The sequence below is a fragment of the Panulirus ornatus genome, chromosome 41 (assembly GCF_036320965.1).
Source record: "Panulirus ornatus isolate Po-2019 chromosome 41, ASM3632096v1, whole genome shotgun sequence".
Lineage (NCBI taxonomy): Eukaryota > Metazoa > Arthropoda > Malacostraca > Decapoda > Palinuridae > Panulirus > Panulirus ornatus.
Window position 1 is genome coordinate 11,485,369 of NC_092264.1, and position 27,902 is coordinate 11,513,270.

General features: G+C 43.0%; 1 protein-coding gene across 6 annotated transcripts in view; it reads left to right on the forward strand.

Moving 5' to 3' along the window:
- Positions 1 to 27,902, forward strand: part of LOC139761678 (uncharacterized) — a 293,203-nt gene that overhangs the window by 185,009 nt on the left and 80,292 nt on the right. The gene's annotated exons all lie outside the window — the stretch shown is intronic.

Genomic DNA, 27,902 nt, shown 5'->3' on the forward strand with positions numbered 1-27,902 from the left:
TGTGCATGTTTATACTTTCAGTATTTTGATAATTCAACTTATCACATTCAGTGTAGCAGGAATGAACTTTGTAGAATATTGCTGGTTTAATTTTGCATAAAGTTAATGCAGTTATACTCTTATTCAATATCTTTTTATAGCAACAGATTAGTGTGATATGCAGTCTGTTGTGGAAGAGAGAGCTTGGGAAGTGAGTCAGTTGTTGTTCGCTGATGATACAGTGCTGATGGCTGATTCATGTGAGAAACTGCAGAAGCTGGTGACTGAGTTTGGTAAGGTGTGTGAAAGAAGAAAGGTGAGAGTAAATGTGAATAAGAGCAAGGTTATTAGGTACAGTAGGGTTGAGGGTCAAGTCAATTGGGAGGTAAGTTTGAATGGAGAAAAACTGGAGGAAGTAAAGTGTTTTAGATATCTGGGAGTGGATTTGACAGCGGATGGAACCATGGAAGCGGAAGTGAATCATAGGGTGGGGAAGGGGGTGAAATTTCTGGGAGCGTTGAAGAATGTGTGGAAGTCGAGAACATAATCTCGGAAAGCAAAATGGGTATGTTTGAAGGAATAGTGGTTCCAACGATGTTGTATGGTTGCGAGGCATGGGCTATGGATAGAGTTGTGCGCAGGAGGATGGATGTGCTGGAAATGGGATGTTTGAGGACAGTATGTGGTGTGAGGTGGTTTGATCGAGTAAATAATGTAAGGGTAAGAGAGATGTGTGGTAATAAAAAGAGTGTGGTTGAGAGAGCAGAAGAGGGTGTTTTGAAGTGGTTTGGTCACATGGAGAGAATGAGTGAGGAAAGATTGACCAAGAGGATATGTGTCAGAGGTGGAGGGAACGAGGAGAAGTGGGAGACCAAGTTGGAGGTGGAAGGATGGAGTGATAAAGATTTTGAGTGATCAGGGCCTAAACATGCAGGAGGGTGAAAGGCGTGCAAGGAATAGAGTGAATTGGAATGATGTGGTATACCGGGGTGGACGTGCTGTCAATGGATTGAACCAGGGCATGTGAAGTATTGGGGTAAACCATGGAATGTTCTGTGGGGCCTGGATGTGGAAAGGGAGCTGTGGTTTCGGTGCATTATTACATGACAGCTAGAGACTGAGTGTGAATGAATGTGGCCTTTGTTGTCTTTTCCTAGCGCTACCTCGCACACATGAGGGGGGAGGGGGTTGTTATTCCATGTGTGGCGAGGTGGCGATGGGAATGAACAAAGGCAGACTATGAATTATTTACATGTGTATATATGTATATGTCTGTGTGTGTATATATATGTTTACATTGAGATGTATAGGTATGTATATTTGCGTGTGTGGACGTGTATGTATATACATGTGTGTGTGGGTGGGTTGGGCCATTCTTTCGTCTGTTTTCTTGTGCTACCTCGCTAATGCGGGAGACAGCAACAAAGCAAAATAAGAAAAAAGATAAAGGTTAGTGTGATAAAAAAGAAGTACAACATGGTTAATCAGGTATGAAAATGAAAATAATTCTACAAAAAGATTTACTTGATTGTGCAGTGTGTCTTTAAGTTGTTCTGCTACCTAGATATTGAAGTTTTTTATCAAAATTTTCTTACCAGGATCATAAGGGCAGCAAACAATAGGAAGACTTGGCCAACGTTTCTCACTCCATCTTTTATTCTACTAGTTGAATTTTTTAAAAGCAGTAAAGATAAAATTGCTTAATGTTTTGAGCATCAGTGGACAAGTTGATTAGATGTGATATTACCATATAGCCATCCTCTTTTGTTAAACTTTTGTTGCAGTGTTGGATATAATTGAGAGGCCTACTCACTGCAGTCAGGAAGATGTATTCATCTTGCTTCACAGTATAATCTCTCTTAATATCGTATTAATGATAAAACACATAAAACAAATAGTATATGGAGTCTTTTCATACATATTTGCCATTTCCTGCTGTAGTGAGGTAGTGTGAAGAACAGAGGACTGGGCCTTAGAAGAAATATCCTCACTTGGCCTCCTTCTTTGTTCCTTCTTTTGGAAAATTAAAAATGGGAGGGGAGGATTTCCAGCCCCCTGCTCCCTTCCCTTTTAGTCGCCTTCTACGGCGTGCAGGGAATACGTGGAAAGTATATGTTAACCTAAAAAATTCATTTATTTTTATATTTATTTATTATACTTTGTCGCTGTCTCCCGCGTTTGCGAGGTAGCGCAAGGAAACAGACGAAAGAAATGGCCCAACCCCCCCCCATACACATGTATATACATACGTCCACACACGCAAATATACATACCTACACAGCTTTCCATGGTTTACCCCAGACGCTTCACATGCCTTGCTTCAATCCACTGACAGCACGTCAACCCCGGTATACCACATCGCTCCAATTCACTCTATTCCTTGCCCTCCTTTCACCCTCCTGCATGTTCAGGCCCCAATCACACAAAATCTTTTTCACTCCATCTTTCCACCTCCAATTTGGTCTCCCTCTTCTCCTTGTTCCCTCCACCTCCGACACATATATCCTCTTGGTCAATCTTTCCTCACTCATCCTCTCCATGTGCCCAAACCACTTCAAAACACCCTCTTCTGCTCTCTCAACCATGCTCTTTTTATTTCCACACATCTCTCTTACCCTTACGTTACTCACTCGATCAAACCACCTCACACCACACATTGTCCTCAAACATCTCATTTCCAGCACATCCATCCTCCTGCGCACGACTCTATCCATAGCCCACGCCTCGCAACCATACAACATTGTTGGAACCACTATTCCTTCAAACATACCCATTTTTGCTTTCCGAGATAATGTTCTCGACTTCCACACATTCTTCAAGGCCCCCAGGATTTTCGCCCCCTCCCCCACCCTATGATCCACTTCCGCTTCCATGGTTCCATACGCTGCCAGATCCACTCCCAGATATCTAAAACACTTCACTTCCTCCAGTTTTTCTCCATTCAAACTCACCTCCCAATTGACTTGACCCTCAACCCTACTGTACCTAATAACCTTGCTCTTATTCACATTTACTCTTAACTTTCTTCTTCCACACACTTTTCCAAACTCAGTCACCAGCTTCTGCAGTTTCTCACATGAATCAGCCACCAGCGCTGTATCATCAGCGAACAACTGACTCACTTCCCAAGCTCTCTCATCCCCAACAGACTTCATACTTGCCCCTCTTTCCAAAACTCTTGCATTCACCTCCCTAACAACCCCATCCATAAACAAATTAAACAACCATGGAGACATCACACACCCCTGCCGCAAACCTACATTCACTGAGAACCAATCACTTTCCTCTCTTCCTACACGTACACATGCCTTACATCCTTGATAAAAACTTTTCACTGCTTCTAACAACTTGTCTCCCACACCATATATTCTTAATACCTTCCACAGAGCATCTCTATCAACTCTATCATATGCCTTCTCCAGATCCATAAATGCTACATACAAATCCATTTGCTTTTCTAAGTATTTCTCACATACATTCTTCAAAGCAAACACCTGATCCACACATCCTCTACCACTTCTGAAACCACACTGCTCTTCCCCAATCTGATGCTCTGTACATGCCTTCACCCTCTCAATCAATACCCTCCCATATAATTTGCCAGGAATACTCAACAAACTTATACCTCTGTAATTTGAGCACTCATTTTTTTTTATCCACAACAGATTTATGTCATGAGCTGTAAGGCCAAAAAGGATATGGAAGACGAGAGAGGGGTGGAATGGAGCACTCTATTGATCTTCACCATTTTCTGAGATCTTAGGAAATTCCTGGGCCCCCTTTTGGACCCACAGGCCTGGGTACAGTGTGTTCTTTGCACTACACTCTTAGAGGCCCTGTCTCCAGTGAGGTTTACACTTTTTGCCCATCATGAAACACCCATCCTAAGGAAATGGTGAAGAGCTTGTGGATTTGTGTGCTGAAAAAAGACTGGTGATTGGGAATACCTGGTTTAAAAAGAGAGATATACACTGGCTCAGGCTAGGGTGGTTTCAGGGGAGGACCAGTGTGGTTTCAGAAGTGGCAGATGATGTGTATATCAATTGTTTGCTTTGAAGAATGTGTATGAGAAATACTTAGAGAAACAGTTGGATTTTGTATGTGGCAAGATGCTTTGTGGAAGGTCTTAAGAGTATATGGTTTGGGAGGTAAGCTCCTAGAAGCAGTGAGTTTTTATCAAGGGTGCAAGGCACGTGTACGAGTAGGAAGAGAGGAGAGTGATTGGTGCCCAGTGAAGGTCGGTCTGCAGGAGGGGTGTTTGGTGTCCCCATGGTTGTTTAATTTGTTTATGGATGGGGTGGTTAGGGAGGTAAATGCAAGAGTTTTGGAAAGAGGGGCGAGTATGCTGTCTGTTTGGGATGAGAGGGCCTGGGAAGTGAATCAGTTGTTGTTCACTGATGTTACAGCTCTGGTGGCAGATTCGAGTGAGAAACTGCAGAAGTTGGTGACTGAGTTTGGAAAAGTGTATGAAAAAGAAAGTTGAGAGTAGATGTGAATAAATCAAGGTTGATAGTTTCACTAGGGTTGAAGGACAAGTTGATTGGGAGGTAAATTTGAATGGAGAAAAATTGGAGGAATTGAAGTGTTTTAGATATCTGGGAGTGGACTTAGCAGTGTTTGGAACCATGGAAGTGGAAGGGACGAGGGTTCTGGAAGCGATGAAGAATGTATGGAAGGAGAGAATGTTATCTCGGAGAGCAAAAATGTGTATGCTTTAAGGAATAGTAGTTCCAACAGTATTATATGGTTGCATGGCATGGGCTATAGATAGGGTTGTATGGAGGAGGGTGGATATGTTGGAAATGAAATATCTGAGGACAATATGTGGTGTGAGCAAGTAATGAAAGGGTAAGAGAGTTGTTTAGAAATAAAAAGAGTGTGTTTGAGAGAGCAGGAGAAGGTATGTTGAAATGGTTTGGACGTACAGAGAGAATGAGTGAGGAAAGATTGAGAAAGAGGATGTATGTGTCAGAGGTGGAGGGACCAAGGAGATGTAAGAGACTAAATTGAGGTGGAAGGATGGAGTGAAAAAGATTTTCAACAATCGGGGCCAGAACATACAAGAGGGTGAGAGGCATGCAAGAAATAGAGTGACTTGGAATGATGTGGTATACCAGGGTCGACATGCTGTCAGTGGACTGAAACAGGGCATTTGAAATGTCTAGGGTAAACCATGGAAAGGTCTGTGGGGCCTGTATGTGGATAGGGAGTTGTGGTATTGGTGCATTACACATGACAGCTAGAGACTGAGTGTGAACGAAAGTGGCCTTTATTGTCTGTTTTCCTGGCACTACCTTGCTGCCTATTATTTCCACATTATGTACTACCAATCTATTAAGTTTCATAAACCGCCTCACACCACATATTGTCTTCAAACATTTCATTTCCAGCACATCCACCCTCCTTCGTACAATCCTATCTAAAGCCCATGCTTCGCAACCATATAATATTGTTAGAACTACTATTCCTCCAAACATACCCATTTTTGCTCTACGAGGTAACGTTCTCTCTTTCCACACGTTCTTCATAACTCGCAGAACCTTCGCTCCCTCCCCCACCCTGTGACTTACTTCCAATTCCATGGTTCTATTCGCTGCTAAGTCCACTCCCAGATATCTAAAACACTTCTTCCTCCAATTTCTCTCCTTTCAAACTTACATCCCAATTAACTTGTTCCTCAAGCCTCCTGAACCTTGCTCTTAATCTCATTTACTCTGAACTTTCTTCTTTCACAGACTCTTCCAAACTCAGTTACCAACTTCTACAGTTTCTCACTCGAATCAGCCACCAGTGCAATATCACTGGCAAACATGAACTGACCCACTAACCAGGCCTTTTCATCCCAGACAGACTGCATACTCACCCCTCTCTCCAGACTCTTGCATTTACCTCCTTAACCAGCCCATCCATAAACAAATTAAACAACCATGGAGACATCACACACCCCTCCTGCAGACCAACCTTCACTGGGAACTAATCACCCTCTCTCTTCCTACTCGTACACATGCCTTACACCCTTTATAAAAACTCACTGTTTCTAGCAGCTTACCTTCCACACCATATACTCTTCAGACCTTTCTCAAAACATCTCTATCCACCCTGTCATATGCCTTCTCCAGATCCATAAATGTCATACAAAATCCATCTGTTTCTCTTAAGTATTTCTCACACACATTTTTCAAAGCAAACACCTGATGCACACATCATCCGCCACTTCTGAAACCACACTGTTCCTCCCCTGAAACCACCCTAGCCTGAGCCAGTTTGTATCTCTCTTTTTAAACCAGTTAATCCCAATCACCAGTCTTTTTTCAGCACACAAATCCACAAGCTCTTCACCACTTCCATAGGATGGATGTTTTGTGATGGGCAAAAAGTGTAAACCTCACTGGAGACAGGGACTCTGAGAGGGTAGTGCATAGGGTACATTGTATCTAGGCCCATGCATCGAAAAGGGGGCCCAGGAATTTCCTAGGATCTCAGAAAATGCAGATCAACATAGTGTTCCATTCCATCCCTCTCTCATCTTCCATATCCTCTTTGGCCTTACAGCTCATGACAGAAAATTGTAGTGGAATGGGGGGCCAGAAACCCTCCCCTCCTTGTATTTTAACTTTCTAAAAGGGGAAACAGAAGAAGGAGTCACGCAGGGAGTGCTCATCCTCCTTGAAGTCTCAGATTGGGGTGTCTAAATGTGTGTGGATGTAACCAAGATGAGAAAAAAGGAGAGATAGCTAGTATGTTTGAGGAAAGGAACCTGGATGTTTTGGCTCTGAGTGAAACGAAGCTCAAGGGTAAAGGGGAAGAGTGGTTTGGGAATGTCTTGGGAGTAAAGTCAGGGGTTAGTGAGAGGACAAGAGCAAGGGAAGGAGTAGCACTACTCCTGAAACAGGAGTGGTGGGAGTATGTGATAGAGTGTAAGAAAGCAAACTCTAGATTGATATGGGTAAAATTGAAAGTTGATGGAGAGAGATGGGTGATTATTGGTGCATATGCACCTGGGCATGAGAAGAAAGATCATGAGAGGCAAGTGTTTTGGGAGCAGCTGAATGAATGTATTAGTAGTTTTGATGCACGAGACCAGGTTATAGTGATGGGTGATTTGAATGCAAAGGTGGGTAATGTGGCAGTTGAGGGAATAATTGGTATACATGGAGTGTTCAGTGTTGTAAATGGAAATGGTGAAGAGCTTGTAGATTTATGTGCTGAGAAAGGACTGGTGATTGGGAATACTTGGTTTAAAAAGAGAGATATACATAAGTATACGTATGTAAGTAGGAGAGATGGCCAGAGAGCGTTATTGGATTACGTGTTAATTGATAGGCGTGCAAAAGAGAGACTTTTGGATGTTAATGTGCTGAGAGGTGCAACTGGAGGGATGTCTGATCATTATCTTGTGGAGGCAAAGGTGAAGATTTCTAGAGGTTTTCAGAAAAGAAGAGAGAATGTTGGGATGAAGAGGGTGGTGAGAGTAAGTGAGCTTGGGAAGGAGACTTGTGTGAGGAAGTACCAGGAGAGACTGAGTACAGAATGGAAAAAGGTGAGAACAAAGGAGGTAAGGGGAGTGGGGGAGGAATGGGATGTATTTAGGGAATCAGTGATGGCTTGCGCAAAAGATGCTTGTGGCATGAGAAGCGTGGGAGTTGGGCAGATTAGAAAGGGTAGGGAGTGGTGGGATGAAGAAGTAAGATTATTAGTGAAAGAGAAGACAGAGGCATTTGGACAATTTTTACAGGGAAATAATGCAAATGAGTAGGAGATGTATAAGAGAAAGAGGCAGGAGGTCAAGAGAAAGGTGCTGGAGGTGAAAAAGAGGGCAGTTGGGGTGAGAGTTGAGAGTTGGGGTGAGAAAGTAGCATTAAATTTTAGGGAGAATAAAAAGATGTTTTGGAAGGAGGTAAATAAAGTGCATAAGACAAGGGAACAAATGGGAACATCAGTGAAGGGGGCTAATGGGGAGGTGATAACAAATAGTGGTGATGTGAGAGGAGATGGAGTGAGTATTTTGAAGGTTTCTTGAATGTGTTTGATGATAGAAGGGCAGATATAGGGTGTTTTGGTCGAGGTGGTGTGCAAAGTGAGAGGGCTAGGGAGAATGATTTGGTAAACAGAGAAGAGGTAGTGAAAGCTTTGCGGAAGATGAAAGCTGGCAAGGCAGCGGGGTTGGATGGTATTGCAGTGGAATTTATTAAAAAAGGGGGTGACTGTGTTGTTGACTGGTTGGTAAGGTTATTTAATGTATGTATGACTCATGGTGAGGTGCCTGAGGATTGGCGGAATGCCTGCATAGTGCCGTTGTACAAAGGCAAAGGGGACAAAGGTGAGTGCTCAAATTGCAGAGGTATAAGTTTGTTGAGTATTCCTGGTAAATTGTATGGGAGGGTATTGATTGAGAGGGTGAAGGCATGTACAGAGCATCAGATTGGGGAAGAGCAGTGTGGTTTCAGAAGTGGTAGAGGATGTGTGGATCAGGAGTTTGCTTTGAGGAATGTATGTGAGAAATACTTAGAAAAGCAAATGGATTTGTATGTAGCATTTATGGATCTGGAGAAGGCATATGACAGAGTTGATAGAGATGCTCTGTGGAAGGTATTAAGAATATATGGCGTGGGAGGCAAGTTGTTAGAAGCAGTGAAAAGTTTTTATGGAGGATGTAAGGCATGTGTACGTGTAGGAAGAGAGGAAAGTGATTGGTTCTCAGTGAATGTAGGTTTGCGGCGGGGGTGTGTGATGTCTCCATGGTTGTTTAATTTGTTTATGGATGGGGTTGTTAGGGAGGTGAATGCAAGAGTTTTGGAAAGAGGGGCAAGTGTGCAGTCTGTTGTGGATCAGAGAGCGTGGAAAGTGAGTCAGTTGTTGTTTGCTGATGATACAGTGCTGGTGGCTGATTCATGTGAGAAACTGCAGAAGCTGGTGACTGAGTTTGGTAAAGTGTGTGAGAGAAAAAAGTTGAGAGTAAATGTGAATAAGAGTAAGGTTATTAGGTACAGTAGGGTTGAGGGCCAACTGGGAGGTAAGTTTGAATGGAGAAAATATGGAGAAAGTGAAGTGTTTTAGATATCTGGGAGTGGATTTGACAGGCAGATGGAACCATGGAAGCGGAAGTGAATAATGGGGTGGGGGAGGGGGCGAAAATTCTGGGAGTGTGAAGAATGTGTGGAAGTCGAGAACATTATCTCGGAAAGCAAAAATGGCTATGTTTGAAGGAATAGTGGTTCCAACAATGTTGTATGGTTGCGAGGCGTGGGCTATGGATGGAGTTGTGCGCAGGAGGGTGGATGTGCTAGAAATGAGATGTTTGAGGACAATATGTTGTGTGAGGTGGTTTGATCGAGTAAGTAATAATAGGGTAAGAGAGATGTGTGGTAATAAAAAGAGTGTGGTTGAGAGAGCAGGAGAGGGTGTTTTGAAGTGGTTCGGTCACATGGAGAGAATGAGTGAGGAAAGATTGACCAAAAGGATATATGTGTCAGAGGTGGAGGGAAGGAGGAGAAGTGGGAGACCAAATTGGAGGTGGAAGGATGGAGTGAAGATTTTGAGTGATCGGGGCCTGAACATGCAGGAGGGTGAAAGGCGGGCAAGGAATAGAGTGAATTGGAACGATGTGGTATACCGGGGTGGACATGCTGGCAGTGGATTGAACCAGGGTATGTGAAGCGTCTGGGGTAAACCATGGAAAGTTCTGTGGGGCCTGGATGTGGAAAGGGAGCTGTGGTTTCGGTGCATTATTACATGACAGCTAGAGACTGAGTGTGAACGAATGGGGCCTTTGTTGTCTTTTCCTAGCACTACCTCGCACACATGAGGGGGGAGGGGGTTGTTATTACATGTGTGGCGGGGTGGTGATGGGAATGAATAAAGGCAGACTATGAATTATGTACACGTGTATATATGTATATGTCTGTGTGTGTATATACATGTATACGTTGAGATGTATAGGTATGTATATTTGCGTGTGTGGACGTGTATGTATATACATGTGTATATGGGTGGGTTAGGCCATTCTTTTGTCTGTTTCCTTGCGCTACCTCGCTAACGCGGGAGACAGCGACAAAGCAAAATAGATATATAAATAAAAAGAAACAAAAGGATGACTAATGGAGAAGGGTAGGGGCCCAAAAGAAACATTTTGCCCCTGATAAAATTCCTTTCAAGGGCTCTGATTGGAGTGGAGGGGGTCGGAGGCTGCCAATCACTCTCCTCTCTTCCTACCCGTACACATGCCTTTCATCCTTAACAAAAACTCACTGCTTTTAGCAGCTTACCTCCCACACCATATACTCTTAAGACCTTCTACAAAGTAAATCCATTCACATTGCTCCTCCCCTGAAACCACCCTATCCTGGGCCAGTGTATATCTCCTCTTCCTACTAGTACACATGACTGACATTCTTAGTAAAACCTTTTCATTGCTTCTAGCAGCTTACCTCCCACACCTTATACTCTTAAGACCTTCCACAAAGCATCTCTATCAACCATATCATATGTCCTCTCTGGATCCATAAATGCTACATACAAATCCATCTATTTTTCTAAGTATTTCTCACATTCTTCAAAGCAAGCATCCTCTACCACCTCTGAAACCACAGTGCTCCTCCCCAATCTGATGCTCTGTACATGCCTTTTCCCTCCCAGTCAATACCCTCCCATACAATTTCAAAGGAATACTCAACAAACTTATGCCTCTGTAGTTTGAACACTCATGATTATCCCCTTTGCCTTTGTACAATGGCACTATGCATGCATTTCCCCAATCTTCAGGCACTTCACCATGATCCACACATACATTGAATATCCTTACCAATCAATCAACAGCTCAGTCACCTCCTTTCTTAATAAATTCCGCTGCAATACCTTCCAAACCCATCGCCTTACTGCATTTCATCATCTGTAAAGCTTTCACTACCTCCTCTCTTAACCAAACCATTCTCCCTGACCATCTCACTTTGCACACCACCACAACCAAAACACCTTACATCTGCCACTCTGTCATCAAACACATTCAACAGGCCTTCAAAATACTCACTTCATCCTTTTCTCATTTCATCACTTCCTGTTATTACTTACCCCCTTGCCCCCTTCACCAATGTTCCCATTTGTTCTCTTGTCTTATGCTCATTGTTTACTTCTTTCCAAAACATCTTTTTATTCTCCCAAAAGTTTAATGTACTCTCTAATCCCAACTCTCATTTGCCTTCTATTCAACCCTTGCACCTTCCTCTTGACCTCCTGCTGCTTTCTTTTATACATCTCCCAGTCATTTGCACTTCCTTGTAATGTCCAAACTCCTCTCTTTTCTCTTTCACTAACAACTTTACCTCTTCATCCTACCACTAACAACCCTTTCTAATCTGCACACCTTTCTCATGCCACATGCCATCACTGCTTCCTGAAATACATCCCATTCCTCACCCAATCCCCTCATGTCATTTTCTCTTACCTTTTGCCATTCTGCACTCAGTCTCTTCTGGTACTGCCTCACACAAGTGTCCTTTCTAAGGTCACTTATTCTCGCCACTCTCTTCTCCCCAATATTCTCTCTTCTTTCTTAAAAACCCCTACAAATCCTCACCTTTGCCTCCACAAGATAGTTATCAGACATCCCTCCAGTTGCATCTCTCAGCACATTAACATCCAAAAGTCTCTCTTTTACACACCCTTCAATCAACACATAATCCAATAATGTCCTTTGACCATCTCTCTTACTCACATACTTTTACTTATGTAAATCTATCTTTCTAAAGCAAGTATTCGAATCACCAGCCTTTTTTCAGCACACAAATCCACAAGCTCTTCACCATTTCCCTTCACCACACTTCATATTATAACATCAACTGGCACATTACTCACCTTTGCATTTAAATAACCCACGACTAATTCTTTGTCTCATGCACCAAAGCTGCTCACACACACTCAGTTGCTCCCAAAACACTTGCTTCTCATGATCTTTCTTCTCATGACCAGGTGCATAAGCACCAATAATCACCCATCTCTCTCCATCCACTTTAAAGTTTACCCACATCAATCTAGAATTTACTTCCTTGCACTCTATCACACATTCTCACAAATCCTGCTTTAGGAGTAGTGCTACTCCTTCCTTATATATATAAAGTTTTTAGTGAAAGAGAAAAGAGAGGCATTTGGATGATACTTACAAGGAAGGAGCAGCAAATGACTGGGAGATGTATAAAAGAAAGCAGCAGGAGGTCAAGAGAAAGGTGCAAGGGCTGAAAAAGAGGGCAAATGAGAGTTGGGGTTAGAGAGTATCATTGAACTTTAGGGAGGATAAAAAGATGTTTTGGAAGGAGGTAAATAACGTGCATAAGACAAGAGAACAAATGGGAGCATCGGTGAAGGGGGCAAGTGGGGAAGTAATATTAGGTAGTGATGAAGTGAGAAGGCGATGGAGGGAGTATTTTGAAGGTCTGTTGAATGTGTTTGATGATAGAGTTGCAGATATAGGGTGATTTGGTCAGGGTGGTGTGTGAAGTGAGAGGGTTAGGGAGAATGGTTTGGTTAAAAGGGAAGAGGTAGTGAAAGCTTTGCGGAAGATAAAATCCGACAACGTGACGGTTTGGATGGTATTGCAGTAGAATTTATTGAGAAAGGGGGTGACTGTGTTGTTGATAGGTTGGTAAAGATATTCAATGTATGTATGGTGTATGGTGAAGTGCCTGAGAATTGGCAGAATGCATGCATAATGCCATTGTACAGAAGCAAAGGTGAGTGCGAAATTGGAAGGGGGGTATTGATTGAGAGGGTGAAGGCATGTACAGAGCATCAGCTAGGGGAAGAGCAGTGTAGTCTCAGAAGTAGTAGAGGATGTGTGGAACAGGTGTTTGCTTTGAAGAATATGTGTGAGAAATACCTAGAAAAACAGATGGTTTTGTATGTAGCATTTATGGATCTAGAGAAGGCATATGACAGGGTTGATAAAGATGCATTGTGGAAGGTCTTAAGAGTATATTGTGTGAGAGGTAAATGTGAGTAGAAATAAAGTACTGGTGTTTGAAAGTAAACAGTGAAAGAATAGATTTTGCAGAGCCCTGTAGAGTTAAAGACAGAAGTGTACTAACCTGTGTTATGGATTTGGGGGGGAGAAAGGCTGGAAGAGGTGAGAGAATTTAAGTGATTAGGAACTCTCTTAGTAAGTTTGGTGATATGGAAGAAGATCTTACTTCTTCATCCCACCACTCACCACCCTTTCTAATCTGCCAACCTCCCACGTTTCTCAAGCCACAAGCATATTTTGCGCAAGCCATTAATGCTTCCCTAAATACATCCCATTCCTCCCCCACTCCCCTTACGTTCTTTGCTCTCACCTTTTTCCATTCTGTACTCACTCTCTCCTGGTACTTCCTCACTCAAGTCTCCTTTCCAAACTCACTTTCTCTCACCACTCTCTTCACCCCAACATTCTCTCTTCTTTTCTGAAAAGCTCTGCAAATCTTCACTTTTGCCTCCACAAGATTATGATCAGACATCCCTCCAGTTGCACCTCTCAGCATATCAACATCCAAAAGTCTCTCTTTCATGCGCCTATCAACACGTAATCCAGTAACGCTCTCTGGCCATCTCTCCCACTTATATACGTATACTTATGTATATCTCTCATTTTGAACCAGGTATTCCCAATCACCAGTCCTTTTTCAGCACACAAATCTACAAGCTCTTCACCATTTCCATTTACAATACTCAAGACCCCATGTACACCAATTATTTACTCAACTGCCACATTACATACCTTTGCATTCAAATCACCCATCACTATAACCCAGTCTCATGCATCAAAACTACTAACACATTCACTCAGCTGCTCCCAAATCATTTGCCTTTCATGATCTTTCTTCGCATTCCCAGGTGCATAGACACCAATAATCATCCATCTCTCTCCATCCACTTTCAGTTGTAACCATATCAATCTACGAGTCTACTTTCTTACACTCTATCACATACTCCCATAATTCCTGTTTCAGGAGTAGTGCTACTCCTTCCCTTGCTTTTGTCCTCTCACCAATCCCTGACTTTACTCCCAAAACATTCCCAAACCACTCTTCCCCTTTACCCTAGAGCTTCATTTCACTCAGAGCCAAGACATCCAGGTTCCTTTCCTTAAACATACTACCTATCTCTCCTTTTTTCTCATCTTATTTACATCCACACACAGTTAGACACCCCAATCTGAGCCTTCGAGGAGGATGAGCACTCCCCGCGTGACTCCTTTTTCTGTTTCCCCTTTTAGAAAGTTAAAATACGAGGAGGGGAGGGCTTTTAGCTCCCCATTTTTATCCCCTTTAGTCGCCTTCTATGACACGTGAGGAATGCGTGAGAAGTATTCTTTCTCCCCTATTCCTATGATTATTTATTTCATTATTTATTATACTTTGTCACTGTCTCCCGCATTAGCGAGGAAGGGCAAGGAAACATATGAAAGAATGGCCCAACCCACCCTCATACTCATGTATATCCATACACTTCCACACACACACATATACATACCTATACATTTCAATGTGTACATACATATACATTCACAGACACATACACATATACACATGTATATGACTTATACTTGCTGTCTTCATTCATTCCTGTCGCCACCCAGCCACACATGAAATGACACCCCCCTCCCCCACATGTGCGCATGGTAGTGCCAGGAAAAGACAACAAAGGCCACATTTGTTCACACTCAGTCTCTAGCTGTCATGTATAATGTACTGAAACTGCAGCTCTCTTTACACATGCAGGCCCCACAAAACTTTCCATGGTTTACCTCAGTCACTTCACATGCCCTGGTTCAGTCCATTGAAATCACGTCGATCCCGGTATACCACACAGTTCCAATTCACTCTATTCCTTGCACGCCTTTCACCCTCCTGCATGTTCAAGCCCTGATCACTCAAAATCTTTTTCACTCCATCCTTCCACCTCCAATTTGGTCTCCCACTTCTTGTTCCCTTCACCTCTGACACATATATCCTCTTTGTCTGTCTTTCCTCACTCATTCTCTCCATGTGACCAAACCATTTCAATACACCCTCTTCTGCTCTCTCAACCACATTCTTTTTATTACCACACATCTCTCTTACTCCTTCATTACTTACCCAATCATACCATGTAACAGCACATATTGTCCTCAAACATCTTATATCCAACACTTCCACCTTCCTCCACACAACCCTGTCTATAGCCCATGCCTCACAGCCATATAACAATGTTGGAACCACTATTCCTTCAAACATACCCATTTTTGCCCTTCAAGATAATTTTCTCACCTTCCACACATTCTTTAACGCTCCCAGAACTTTTGTACCCTCCCCCACCCTGTGACTCACTTCCACTTCCATGGTTCAGTCTGCTGCCAAACCCACTCCCAGGTATCTAAAACACTTCAATTCCTCCAGTCTTTCTCCATTCAAACTTGCCTCCCAATTGACTTGTCCCTTAACCCTACTGTACCTAATGACCTTACTCTTATTGACATTTACTCTCAGCTTTCTTCTTTCTCACACTTTACCAAACTTAGTCACCAGCTTCTGCAGTTTCTCACCCGAATCAGCCACCAGTGCTGTATCATCAACGAACAACGACTGACTCACTTCCAAAGCCCTCTCATCCACAACAGACTGCATACTTGCCCCTCTCTCTCCAAAACTCTTGCATTCACCTCCCTAACAACCCCATCCATAAACAAATTAAACAACCATGGAGATATCACACACCCTTGCCACAAACCGACATTCACTGAGAACCAATCACTTTCCTCTCTTCCTACTCGTACACATGCCTTACATCCTCGATAAAAACTTTTCACTGCTTCTAGGAACTTGCCTCCCACACCATATACACTTAATACCTTCCACAGAGCATCTCTGTCATCTCTTATCATATGCCTTCTCCAGATCCATAAATGCTACAGACAGATCCATTTGCTTTTCTAAGTATTTCTCACATACATTCTTCAAAGCTAACACCTGATCCATACATCCTCTACCACTTTTGAAACCACACTGCTCTTCCCCAATCTGATGCTCTGTACAAGCCTTCATGCTCTCCATCAATAACCTCCCATATGATTTCCCAGGAATACTCAACAAACGTATACCTCTCCAATTTGAACACTCACCTTTTTCCCCTTTGTTTTTGTACAGTGGCACTATGCATGCATTCTGCCAATCCTCAGGCCCTTCACCATGAGCCATATGTACAATGAATATCCTCACCAACCAGTCAACAACACAGTCAACCCCTTTTTTTTAATATATTCCACTGCAATACCACCCAAACCTGCCGCCTTGCTGGCTTTCATCTTCTGCAAAGCTTTGACTACCTCTTCTCTGTTTACCAAATTATTCTCCCTAACCCTCTCACTTCGCACGACACCTCTACCAAAACACCCTATATCAGCCACTCTGTCATCTAACACATTCGACAGACCTTCAAAATACTCACTCAATCTCCTCACATCACCACTACTTGCTATTACCTCCCCATCAGCCCCCTTCACCAATGTTTCCATTTGTTTTCTTGTCTATGTACTTTATTTACCGCTTTCCTAAACATATTTTTATTCTCCCTAAAATTTAATCATACTCTCTCACCCCAACTCTCATTTGCCCTCTTTTTCACCTCTTGCACCTTTCTCTTGACCTCCTGCCTCTTTCTTTTATACATCTCCCAGTCATTTGCGCTATTTCCCTGCAAAAATCATCCAAATGCCTCTCTCTTCTCTTTCACTAATAATCTTACTTCTTCATCCCACCACTCACTACCCTTTCTAATCTGCCAACCTCCCACGCTTCTCATGCCACAAGCATCTTTTGCGCAATCCATCACTGATTCCCTAAATACATCCCATTCCTCCCCCACTCCCCTTACTTGATTGAGAGGGTGAAGGCATGTACAGAGCATCAGATTGGGGAAGAGCAGTGTGGTTTCAGAAGTGGTAGAGGATGTGTGGATCAGGTGTTTGCTTTGAAGAATGTATGTGAGAAATACTTAGAAAAGCAAATGGATTTGTATGTAGCGTTTATGGATCTGGAGAAGGCATATGATAGAGTTGATAGAGATGCTCTGTGGAAGGTATTAAGAATATATGGTGTGGGAGGCAAGTTGTTAGAAGCAGTGAAAAGTTTTTATCGAGGATGTAAGGCATGTGTACGTGTAGGAAGAGAGGAAAGTGATTGGTTCTCAGTGAATGTAGGTTTGCGGCAGGGGTGTGTGATGTCTCCATGGTTGTTTAATTTGTTTATGGATGGGGTCGTTAGGGAGGTAAATGCAAGAGTTTTGGAAAGAGGGGCAAGTATGAAGTCTGTTGTGGATGAGAGAGCTTGGGAAGTGAGTCAGTTGTTGTTCGCTGATGATACAGCGCTGGTGGCTGATTCATGTGAGAAACTGCAGAAGCTGGTGACTGAGTTTGGTAAAGTGTGTGGAAGAAGAAAGTTAAGAGTAAATGAGAATAAGAGCAAGGTTATTAGGTACAGTAGGGTTGAGGGTCAAGTCAATTGGGAGGTGAGTTTGAATGGAGAAAAACTGGAGGAAGTGAAGTGTTTTAGATATGTGGGAGTGGATCTGGCAGCGGATGGAACCATGGAAGCGGAAGTGGATCATAGGGTGGGGGAGGGGGCGAAAATTTTGGGAGCCTTGAAGAATGTGTGGAAGTCGAGAACATTATCTCGGAAAGCAAAAATGGGTATGTTTGAAGGAATAGTGGTTCCAACAATGTTGTATGGTTGCGAGGCGTGGGCTATGGATAGAGTTGTGCGCAGGAGGATGGATGTGCTGGAAATGAGATGTTTGAGGACAATGTGTGGTGTGAGGTGGTTTGATCGAGTAAGTAACGTAAGGGTAAGAGAGATGTGTGGAAATAAAAAGAGCGTAGTTGAGAGAGCAGAAGAGGGTGTTTTGAAATGGTTTGGGCACATGGAGAGAATGAGTGAGGAAAGATTGACCAAGAGGATATATGTGTCGGAGGTGGAGGGAACGAGGAGAAGAGGAAGACCAAATTGGAGGTGGAAAGATGGAGTGAAAAAGATTTTGTGTGATCGGGGCCTGAACATGCAGGAGGGTGAAAGGAGGGCAAGGAGTAGAGTGAATTGGAGCGATGTGGTATACAGGGGTTGACGTGCTGTCAGTGGATTGAATCAAGGCATGTGAAGCGTCTGGGGTAAACCATGGAAAGTTGTGTAGGTATGTATATTTGCGTGTGTGGACGTATGTATATACATGTGTATGGGGGTGGGTTGGGCCATTTCTTTCGTCTGTTTCCTTGCGCTACCTCGCAAACGTGGGAGACAGCGACAAAGCAAAAAAAAAGAAAAAAAAAAATGTATGTAAGTAGGAGAGATGGCCTGAGAGCGTTATTGGATTACGTGTTAATTGATAGGCATGCGAAAGAGAGACTTTTGGATGTTAATGTGCTGAGAGGTGCAACTGGAGGGATGTCTGATCATTATCTTGTGGAGGCAAAGGTGAAGATTTGTAGAGGTTTTCAGAAAAAAGAGAGAATGTTGGGGTGAAGAGAGTGGTGAGATTAAGTGAGCTTGGGAAGGAGACTTGTGTGAGGAAGTACCAGGAGAGACTGAGTACAGAATGGAAAAAGGTGAGAACAAAGGAGGTAAGGGGAGTGGGGGAGGAATGGGATGTATTTAGGGAAGCAGTGATGGCTTGCGCAAAAGATGCTTGTGGCATGAGAAGCGTGGGAGATGGGCAGATTAGAAAGGGTAGTGAGTGGTGGGATGAAGAAGTAAGATTATTAGTGAAAGAGAAGAGAGAGGCATTTGGACAATTTTTACAGGGAAATAATGCAAATGAGTGGGAGATGTATAAGAGAAAGAGGCAGGAGGTCAAGAGAAAGGTGCTAGAGGTGAGAAAGAGGGCAAATGAGAGTTAGGGTGAGAGAGTAGCATTAAATTTTAGGGAGAATAAAAAGATGTTTTGGAAGGAGGTAAATAAAGTGCATAAGACAAGGGAACAAATGGAAACATCAGTGAAGGGGGCTAATGGGGAGGTGATAACAAGTAGTGGTGATGTGAGAAGGAGATGGAGTGAGTATTTTGAAGGTTTGTTGAATGTGTTTGATGATAGAATGGCAGATATAGGGTGTTTTGGTCGAGGTGGTGTGCAAAGTGAGAGGGCTAGGGAGAATGATATGGTAAACAGAGAAGAGGTAGTGAAAGCTTTGCGGAAGATGAAAGCCGGCAAGGCAGCGGGGTTTGATGGTATTGCTGGGGAATTTATTAAAAAAGGGGGTGACTGTTTTGTTGACTGGTTGGTAAGGTTATTTAATGTATGTATGACTCATGGTGAGGTGCCTGAGGATTGGCGGAATGCCTGCATAGTGCCGTTGAACAAAGGCAAAGGGGACAAAGGTGAATGCTCAAATTACAGAGGTATAAGTTTGTTGAGTATTCCTGGTAAATTGTATGGGAGGGTATTGATTGAGAAGGTGAAGGCATGTACAGAGCATCAGATTGGGGAAGAGCAGTGTGGTTTCAGAAGTGGTAGAGGATGTGTGGATCAGGAGTTTGCTTTGAGGAATTTTTTTTTTTTTTTTTTTTTTTTTTTTATACTTTGTCGCTGTCTCCCGCGTTTGCGAGGTAGCGCAAGGAAACAGACGAAAGAAATGGCCCAACCCCCCCCCATACACATGTACATACACACGTCCACACACGCAAATATACATACCTACACAGCTTTCCATGGTTTACCCCGGACGCTTCACATGCCTTGATTCAATCCACTGACAGCACGTCAACCCCTGTATACCACATCGCTCCAATTCACTCTATTCCTTGCCCTCCTTTCACCCTCCTGCATGTTCAGGCCCCGATCACACAAAATCCTTTTCACTCCATCTTTCCACCTCCAATTTGGTCTCCCTCTTCTCCTCGTTCCCTCCACCTCCGACACATATATCCTCTTGGTCAATCTTTCCTCACTCATTCTCTCCATGTGCCCAAACCATTTCAAAACACCCTCTTCTGCTCTCTCAACCACGCTCTTTTTATTTTCACACATCTCTCGTACCCTTACGTTACTTACTCGATCAAACCACCTCACACCACACATTGTCCTCAAACATCTCATTTCCAGCACATCCATCCTCCTGCGCACAACTCTATCCATAGCCCATGCCTCGCAACCATACAACATTGTTGGAACTACTATTCCTTCAAACATACCCATTTTTGCTTTCCGGGATAATGTTCTCGACTTCCACACATTTTTCAAGGCTCCCAAAATTTTCGCCCCCTCCCCCACCCTATGATCCACTTCCGCTTCCATGGTTCCATCCGCTGACAGATCCACTCCCAGATATCTAAAACACTTCACTTCCTCCAGTTTTTCTCCATTCAAACTCACCTCCCAATTGACTTGACCCTCAACCCTACTGTACCTAATAACCTTGCTCTTATTCACATTTACTCTTAACTTTCTTCTTCCACACACTTTACCAAACTCCGTCACCAGCTTCTGCAGTTTCTCACATGAATCAGCCACCAGCGCTGTATCATCAGCGAACAACAACTGACTCACTTCCCAAGCTCTCTCATCCCCAACAGACTTCATACTTGCCCCTCTTTCCAAGACTCTTGCATTTACCTCCCTAACAACCCCATCCATAAACAAATTAAACAACCATGGAGACATCACACACCCCTGCCGCAAACCTACATTCACTGAGAACCAATCACTTTCCTCTCTTGCTACACGTACACATGCCTTACATCCTCGATAAAAACTTTTCACTGCTTCTAACAACTTGCCTCCCACACCATATATTCTTAATACCTTCCACAGAGCATCTCTATCAACTCTATCATATGCCTTCTCCAGATCCATAAATGCTACATACAAATCCATTTGCTTTTCTAAGTATTTCTCGCATACATTCTTCAAAGCAAACACCTGATCCACACATCCTCTACCACTTCTGAAACCACACTGCTCTTCCCCAATCTGATGCTCTGTACATGCCTTCACCCTCTCAATCAATACTCTCCCATATAATTTACCAGGAATACTCAACAAACTTATACCTCTGTAATTAGAGCACTCACTCTTATCCCCTTTGCCTTTGTACAATGGCACTATGCACGCATTCCGCCAATCCTCAGGCACCTCACCATGAGTCATACATACATTAAATAACCTTACCACCCAGTCAACAATACAGTCACCCCCTTTTTTAATAAATTCCACTGCAATACCATCCAAACCTGCTGCCTTGCCGGCTTTCATCTTCCGCAAAGCTTTTACTACCTCCTCTCTGTTTACCAAATCATTTTCCCTAACCCTCTCACTTTGCACACCACCTCGACCCAAACACCCTATATCTGCCACTCTGTCATCAGACACATTCAACAAACCTTCAAAATACTCATTCCATCTCCTTCTCACATCACCACTACTTGTTATCACCTCCCCATTTACGCCCTTCACTGAAGTTCCCATTTGCTCCCTTGTCTTACGCACCCTATTTACCTCCTTCCAGAACATCTTTTTATTCTCCCTAAAATTTACTGATAGTCTCTCACCCCAACTCTCATTTGCCCTTTTTTTCACCTCTTGCACCTTTCTCTTGACCTCCTGTCTCTTTCTTTTATACTTCTCCCACTCAATTGCATTTTTTCCCTGCAAAAATCGTCCAAATGCCTCTCTCTTCTCTTTCACTAATACTCTTACTTCTTCATCCCACCACTCACTACCCTTTCTAAACAGCCCACCTCCCACTCTTCTCATGCCACAAGCATCTTTTGTGCAATCCATCACTGATTCCCTAAATACATCCCATTCCTCCCCCACTCCCCTTACTTCCATTGTTCTCACCTTTTTCCATTCTGTACACAGTCTCTCCTGATACTTCTTCACACAGGTCTCCTTCCCAAGCTCACTTACTCTCACCACCTTCTTCACCCCAACATTCACTCTTCTTTTCTGAAAACCCATACTAATCTTCACCTTAGCCTCCACAAGATAATGATCAGACATCCCTCCAGTTGCACCTCTCAGCACATTGACATCCAAAAGTCTCTCTTTCGCACGCCTGTCAATTAACACGTAATCCAATAACGCTCTCTGGCCATCTCTCCTACTTACATAAGTATACTTATGTATATCTCGCTTTTTAAACCAGGTATTCCCAATCATCAGTCCTTTTTCAGCACATAAATCTACAAGCTCTTCACCATTTCCATTTACAACACTGAACACCCCATGCATACCAATTATTCCCTCAACTGCCACATTACTCACCTTTGCATTCAAATCACCCATCACTATAACCCGGTCTCGTGCATCAAAACCACTAACACACTCATTTAGCTGCTCCCAAAACACTTGCCTCTCATGATCTTTCTTCTCATGCCCAGGTGCATATGCACCAATAATCACCCACCTCTCTCCATCAACTTTCAATTTTACCCATATTAATCGAGAATTTACTTTCTTACATTCTATCACATACTCCCACAACTCCTGTTTCAGGAGTATTGCTACTCCTTCCCTTGCTCTTGTCCTCTCACTAACCCCTGACTTCACTCCCCAGACATTTCCAAACCACTCTTCCCCTTTACCCTTGAGCTTCGTTTCACTCAGAGCCAAAACATCCAGGTTCCTTTCCTCAAACATACTACCTATCTCTCCTTTTTTCACATCTTGGTTACATCCACACACATTTAGGCACCCCACTCTGAGCCTTCGAGGAGGATGAGCACTCCCCGCGTGACTCCTTCTTCTGTTTCCCATTTTAGAAAGTTAATACAAGGAGGGGAGGATTTCCGGCCCCCCGCTCCCGTCCCCTCTAGTCGCTTTCTACGACACGCGAGGAATACGTGGGAAGTATTCTTTCACCCCTATCCCCAGGGATAATATACATATATATATACACACACACACACACACACACACACACACGCACACACACACACGCACGCACACACACACACACACACACACACACACACACACATATACATATGAAAAATGTAAGAAACAATTTAGAAAACAAACTTTTAGCTTGAAATGAAATGTATGTGAGAAATACTTAGAAAAGCAAATGGATTTGTATGTAGCATTTATGGATCTGGAGAAGGCATATGATAGAGTTGATAGAGATGCTCTGTAGAAGGTATTAAGAATATATGGCGTGGGAGGCAAGTTGTTAGAAGCAGTGAAAAGTTTTTATCAAGGATGTAAGGCATGTGTACGTGTAGGAAGAGAGGAAAGTGATTGGTTCTCAGTGAATGTAGGTTTGCGGCAGGGGTGTGTGATGTCTCCATGGTTGTTTGATTTGTTTATGGATGGGGTTGTTAGGGAGTTGAATGCAAGAGTTTTGGAAAGAGGGGCAAGTGTGCAGTCTGTTGTGGATCAGAGAGCGTGGAAAGTGAGTCAGTTGTTGTTCGCTGATGATACAGCGCTGGTGGCTGATTCATGTGAGAAACTGCAGAAGCTGGTGACTGAGTTTGGTAAAGTGTGTGAGAGAAAAAAGTTGAGAGTAAATGTGAATAAGAGTAAGGTTATTAGGTACAGTAGGGTTGAGGGTCAAGTCAATTGGGAGGTAGGTTTGAATGGAGAAAAACTGGAGAAAGTGAAGTGTTTTAGATATCTGGGAGTGGATTTGACAGCAGATGGAACCATGGAAGCGGAAATGAATCATGGGATGGGGGAGGGGGCGAAAATTCTGGGAGCGTTGAAGAATGTGTGGAAGTCGAGAACATTATCTCGGAAAGGAAAAATGGGTATGTTTGAAGGAATAGTGGTTCCAACAATGTTGTATGGTTGCGAGGCATGGGCTATGGATGGAGTTGTGTGCAGGAGGGTGGATGTGCTGGAAATGAGATGTTTGAGGACAATATGTGGTGTGAGGTGTTTTGATCGAGTAAGTAATAATCGGGTAAGAGAGATGTGTGGTAATAAAAAGAGTGTGGTTGAGAGAGCAGGAGAGGGTGTTTTGAAGTGTTTTGGTCACATGGAGAGAATGAGTGAGGAAAGATTGACCAAGAGGATATATGTGTCAGAGGTGGAGGGAACGAGGAGAAGTGGGAGACCAAATTGGAGGTGGAAGGATGGAGTGAAGAAGATTTTCAGTGATCGGGGCCTGAACATGCAGGAGGGTGAAAGGCGTGCAAGGAATAGAGTGAATTGGAACAATGTGGTATACCGGGGTGGACATGCTGTCAATAGATTGAACCAGGGTATGTGAAGCGTCTGGGGTAAACCATGGAAAGTTGTGTGGGGCCTGGAAGTGGAAAGGGAGCTGTGGTTTCGGTGCATTATTACATGACAGCTAGAGACTGAGTGTGAACAAATGGGGCCTTTGTTGTCTTTTCCTAGCACTACCTCGCACACTTGAGGGGGGAGGGGGTTGTTATTACATGTGTGGCGGGGTGGCGATGGGAATGAATAAAGGCAGACTATGAATTATGTACACGTGTATATATGTATATGTCTGTGTGTATATATACATGTATACATTGAGATGTATAGGTATGTATATTTGTGTGTGTGTGGATGTGTATGTATATACATGTGTATGTGGGTGGGTTAGGCCATTCTTTCGTCTGTTTCCTTGCGCTACCTCGCTAACGCGGGAGATAGCGACAAAGCAAAAGAAATATATAAATAAAAAAAAAAAAGGATGACTAATGGACAAGGGTAGGGGCCCAAAAGAAACTTTTTGTCCCCTGATAAAATTCCTTTCAAGGGCTCTGATTGGAGTGGAGGGGGTCGGAGGCTGCCAATCACTCTCCTCTCTTCCTACCTGTACACATGCCTTTCATCCTTAACAAAAACTCACTGCTTTTAGAAGCTTACCTCCCACACAATATACTCTTAAGACCTTCTACAAAGTAAATCAGTTCACATTGCTCCTCCCCTGAAACCACCCTATCCTGGGCCAGTGTATATCTCCTCTTCCTACTAGTACACATGACTGACATTCTTAGTAAAACCTTTTCATTGCTTCTAGCAGCTTACCTCCCACACCTTATACTCTTAAGACCTTCCACAAAGCATCTCTATCAACCATATCATATGTCCTCTCTGGATCCATAAATGCTACATACAAATCCATCTATTTTTCTAAGTATTTCTCACATTCTTCAAAGCAAGCATCCTCTACCACCTCTGAAACCACAGTGCTCCTCCCCAATCTCATGCTCTGTACATGCCTTTGCCCTCTCAGTCAATACCCTCCCATACAATTTCAAAGGAATGCTCAACAAACTTATGCCTCTGTAGTTTGAACACTCATGATTATCCCCTTTGCCTTTGTACAATGGCACTATGCATGCATTCCCCCAATCTTCAGGCACTTCACCATGATCCACACATACATTGAATATCCTTACCAACCAATCAAAAGCTCAGTCACCTCCTTTCTTAATAAATTCCACTGCAATACCTTCCAAACCTACTGCCTTACTGAATTTCATCATCTGTAAAGCTTTCACTACCTCCTCTCTTAACCAAACCATTCTCCCTAACCCTCTCACTTTGCACACTACCACAACCAAAACACCTTACATCTGCCACTCTGTCATCAAACACAGTCAACAGGCCTTCAAAATACTCACTTCATCCTTTTCTCATTTCATCACTTCCTGTTATTACTTACCCCCTTGCCCCCTTCACCGATGTTCCCATTTGTTCTCTTGTCTTATGCACATTATTTACTTCTTTCCAAAACATCTTTTTATTCTCCCAAAAGTTTAATGTACTCTCTAATCCCAACTCTCATTTGCCTTCTATTCAACCCTTGCACCTTCCTCTTGACCTCCTGCTGCTTTCTTTTATACATCTCCCAGTCATTTACACTTCCTTGTAATGTCCAAACTCCTCTCTTTTCTCTTTCACTAACAACTTTACCTCTTCATCCTACCACTAACTACCCTTTCTAATCTGCACACCTTTCTCATGCCACATGCCATCACTGCTTCCTGAAATACATCCCATTCCTCACCCAATCCCCTCATGTCATTTTCTCTTACCTTTTGCCATTCTGCACTCAGTCTCTTCTGGTACTTCCTCACACAAGTTTCCTTTCTAAGGTCACTCATTCTCGCCACTCTCTTCTCCCCAATATTCTCTCTTCTTTCTTGAAAACCCCTACAAATCCTCACCTTTGCCTCCACAAGATAGTTATCAGACATCCCTCCAGCTGCATCTCTCAGCACATTAACATCCAAAAGTCTCTCTTTTACACACCCTTCAATCAACACATAATCCAATAATGTCCTTTGACCATCTCTCTTACTCACATACTTATACTTATGTATATCTATCTTTCTAAAGCAGGTATTTGAATCACCAGCCTTTTTACAGCACACAAATCCACAAGCTCTTCACCATTTCCATTCACCACACTTCATGAACACCAATTATAACATCAACTGGCACATTACTCACCTTTGCATTTAAATAACCCACGACTAATACTTTGTCTCATGCACCAAAGCTGCTCACACACACTCAGCTGCTCCCAAAACACTTGCCTCTCATGATCTTTCTTCTCATGACCAGGTGTATAAGCACCAATAATCACCCATCTCTCTCCATCCACTTTAAAGTTTACCCACATCAATCTAGAATTTACTTCCTTGCACTCTATCACACATTCCCACAAATCCTGCTTTAGGAGCAGTGCTACTCCTTCCTTATATGATAGTTTTCATACATAGTGTTTTGACAAGAAAATAGTGAAATTGGAGAAAAAAAAAATGTAGCTTAGACATTGAAGCTTATTGATACAGTGGTTAAATTGATGAGAACTGCTATTGACATTTGTGTAAATAAATTATACATTTCCTTTTCCATAGCCAGAGGTTGAACCATTATGTGACATTCATTTTTTCATTCATTTCAAGCTAGAAGTTTCAGTTTTTCTAAATTGTTTCTTACATTTTTCATATGTATATATATGTATGTGTGTGTGTGTGTGTGTGTGTGTGTGTATGTGCGTATGTATGTGTGTGTGTGTGTGTGTGTATATGTATATATATATGTATATTATCCCTGGGGATAGGGGTGAAAGAATACTTCCCACGTATTCCTCGCGTGTCGTAGAAAGCGACTAGAGGGGACGGGAGCGGGGGGGCCAGAAATCCTCCCCTCCTTGTATTAACTTTCTAAAATGGGAAACAGAAGAAGGAGTCACGCAGGGAGTGCTCATCCTCCTCAAAGGCTCAGAGTGGGGTGCCTAAATGTGTGTGGATGTAACCAAGATGTGAAAAAAGGAGAGATAGGTAGTATGTTTGAGGAAAGGAACCTGGATGTTTTGGCTTTGAGTGAAACGAAGCTCAAGGGTAAAGGGGAAGAGTGGTTTGGGAATGTCTGGGGAGTAAAGTCAGGGGTTAGTGAGAGGACAAGAGCAAGGGAAGGAGTAGCAATACTACTGAAACAGGAGTTGTGGGAGTATGTGATAGAATGTAAGAAAGTAAATTCTCGATTAATATGGGTAAAACTGAAAGTTGATGGAGAGAGGTGGGTGATTATTGGTGCATATGCACCTGGGCATGAGAAGAAAGATCATGAGAGGCAAGTGTTTTGGGAGCAGCTGAATGAGTGTGTTAGTGGTTTTGATGCACGAGACCGGGTTATAGTGATGGGTGATTTGAATGCAAAGGTGAGTAATGTGGCAGTTGAGGGAATAATTGGTATACATGGGGTGTTCAGTGTTGTAAATGGAAATGGTGAAGAGCTTGTAGATTTATGTGCTGAAAAAGGACTGATGATTGGGAATACTTGGTTTAAAAAGCGAGATATACATAAGTATACGTATGTAAGTAGGAGAGATGGCCAGAGAGCGTTATTGGATTACGTGTTAATTGACAGGCGTGCGAAAGAGAGACTTTTGGATGTTAATGTGCTGAGAGGTGCAACTGGAGGGATGTCTGATCATTATCTTGTGGAGGCTAAGGTGA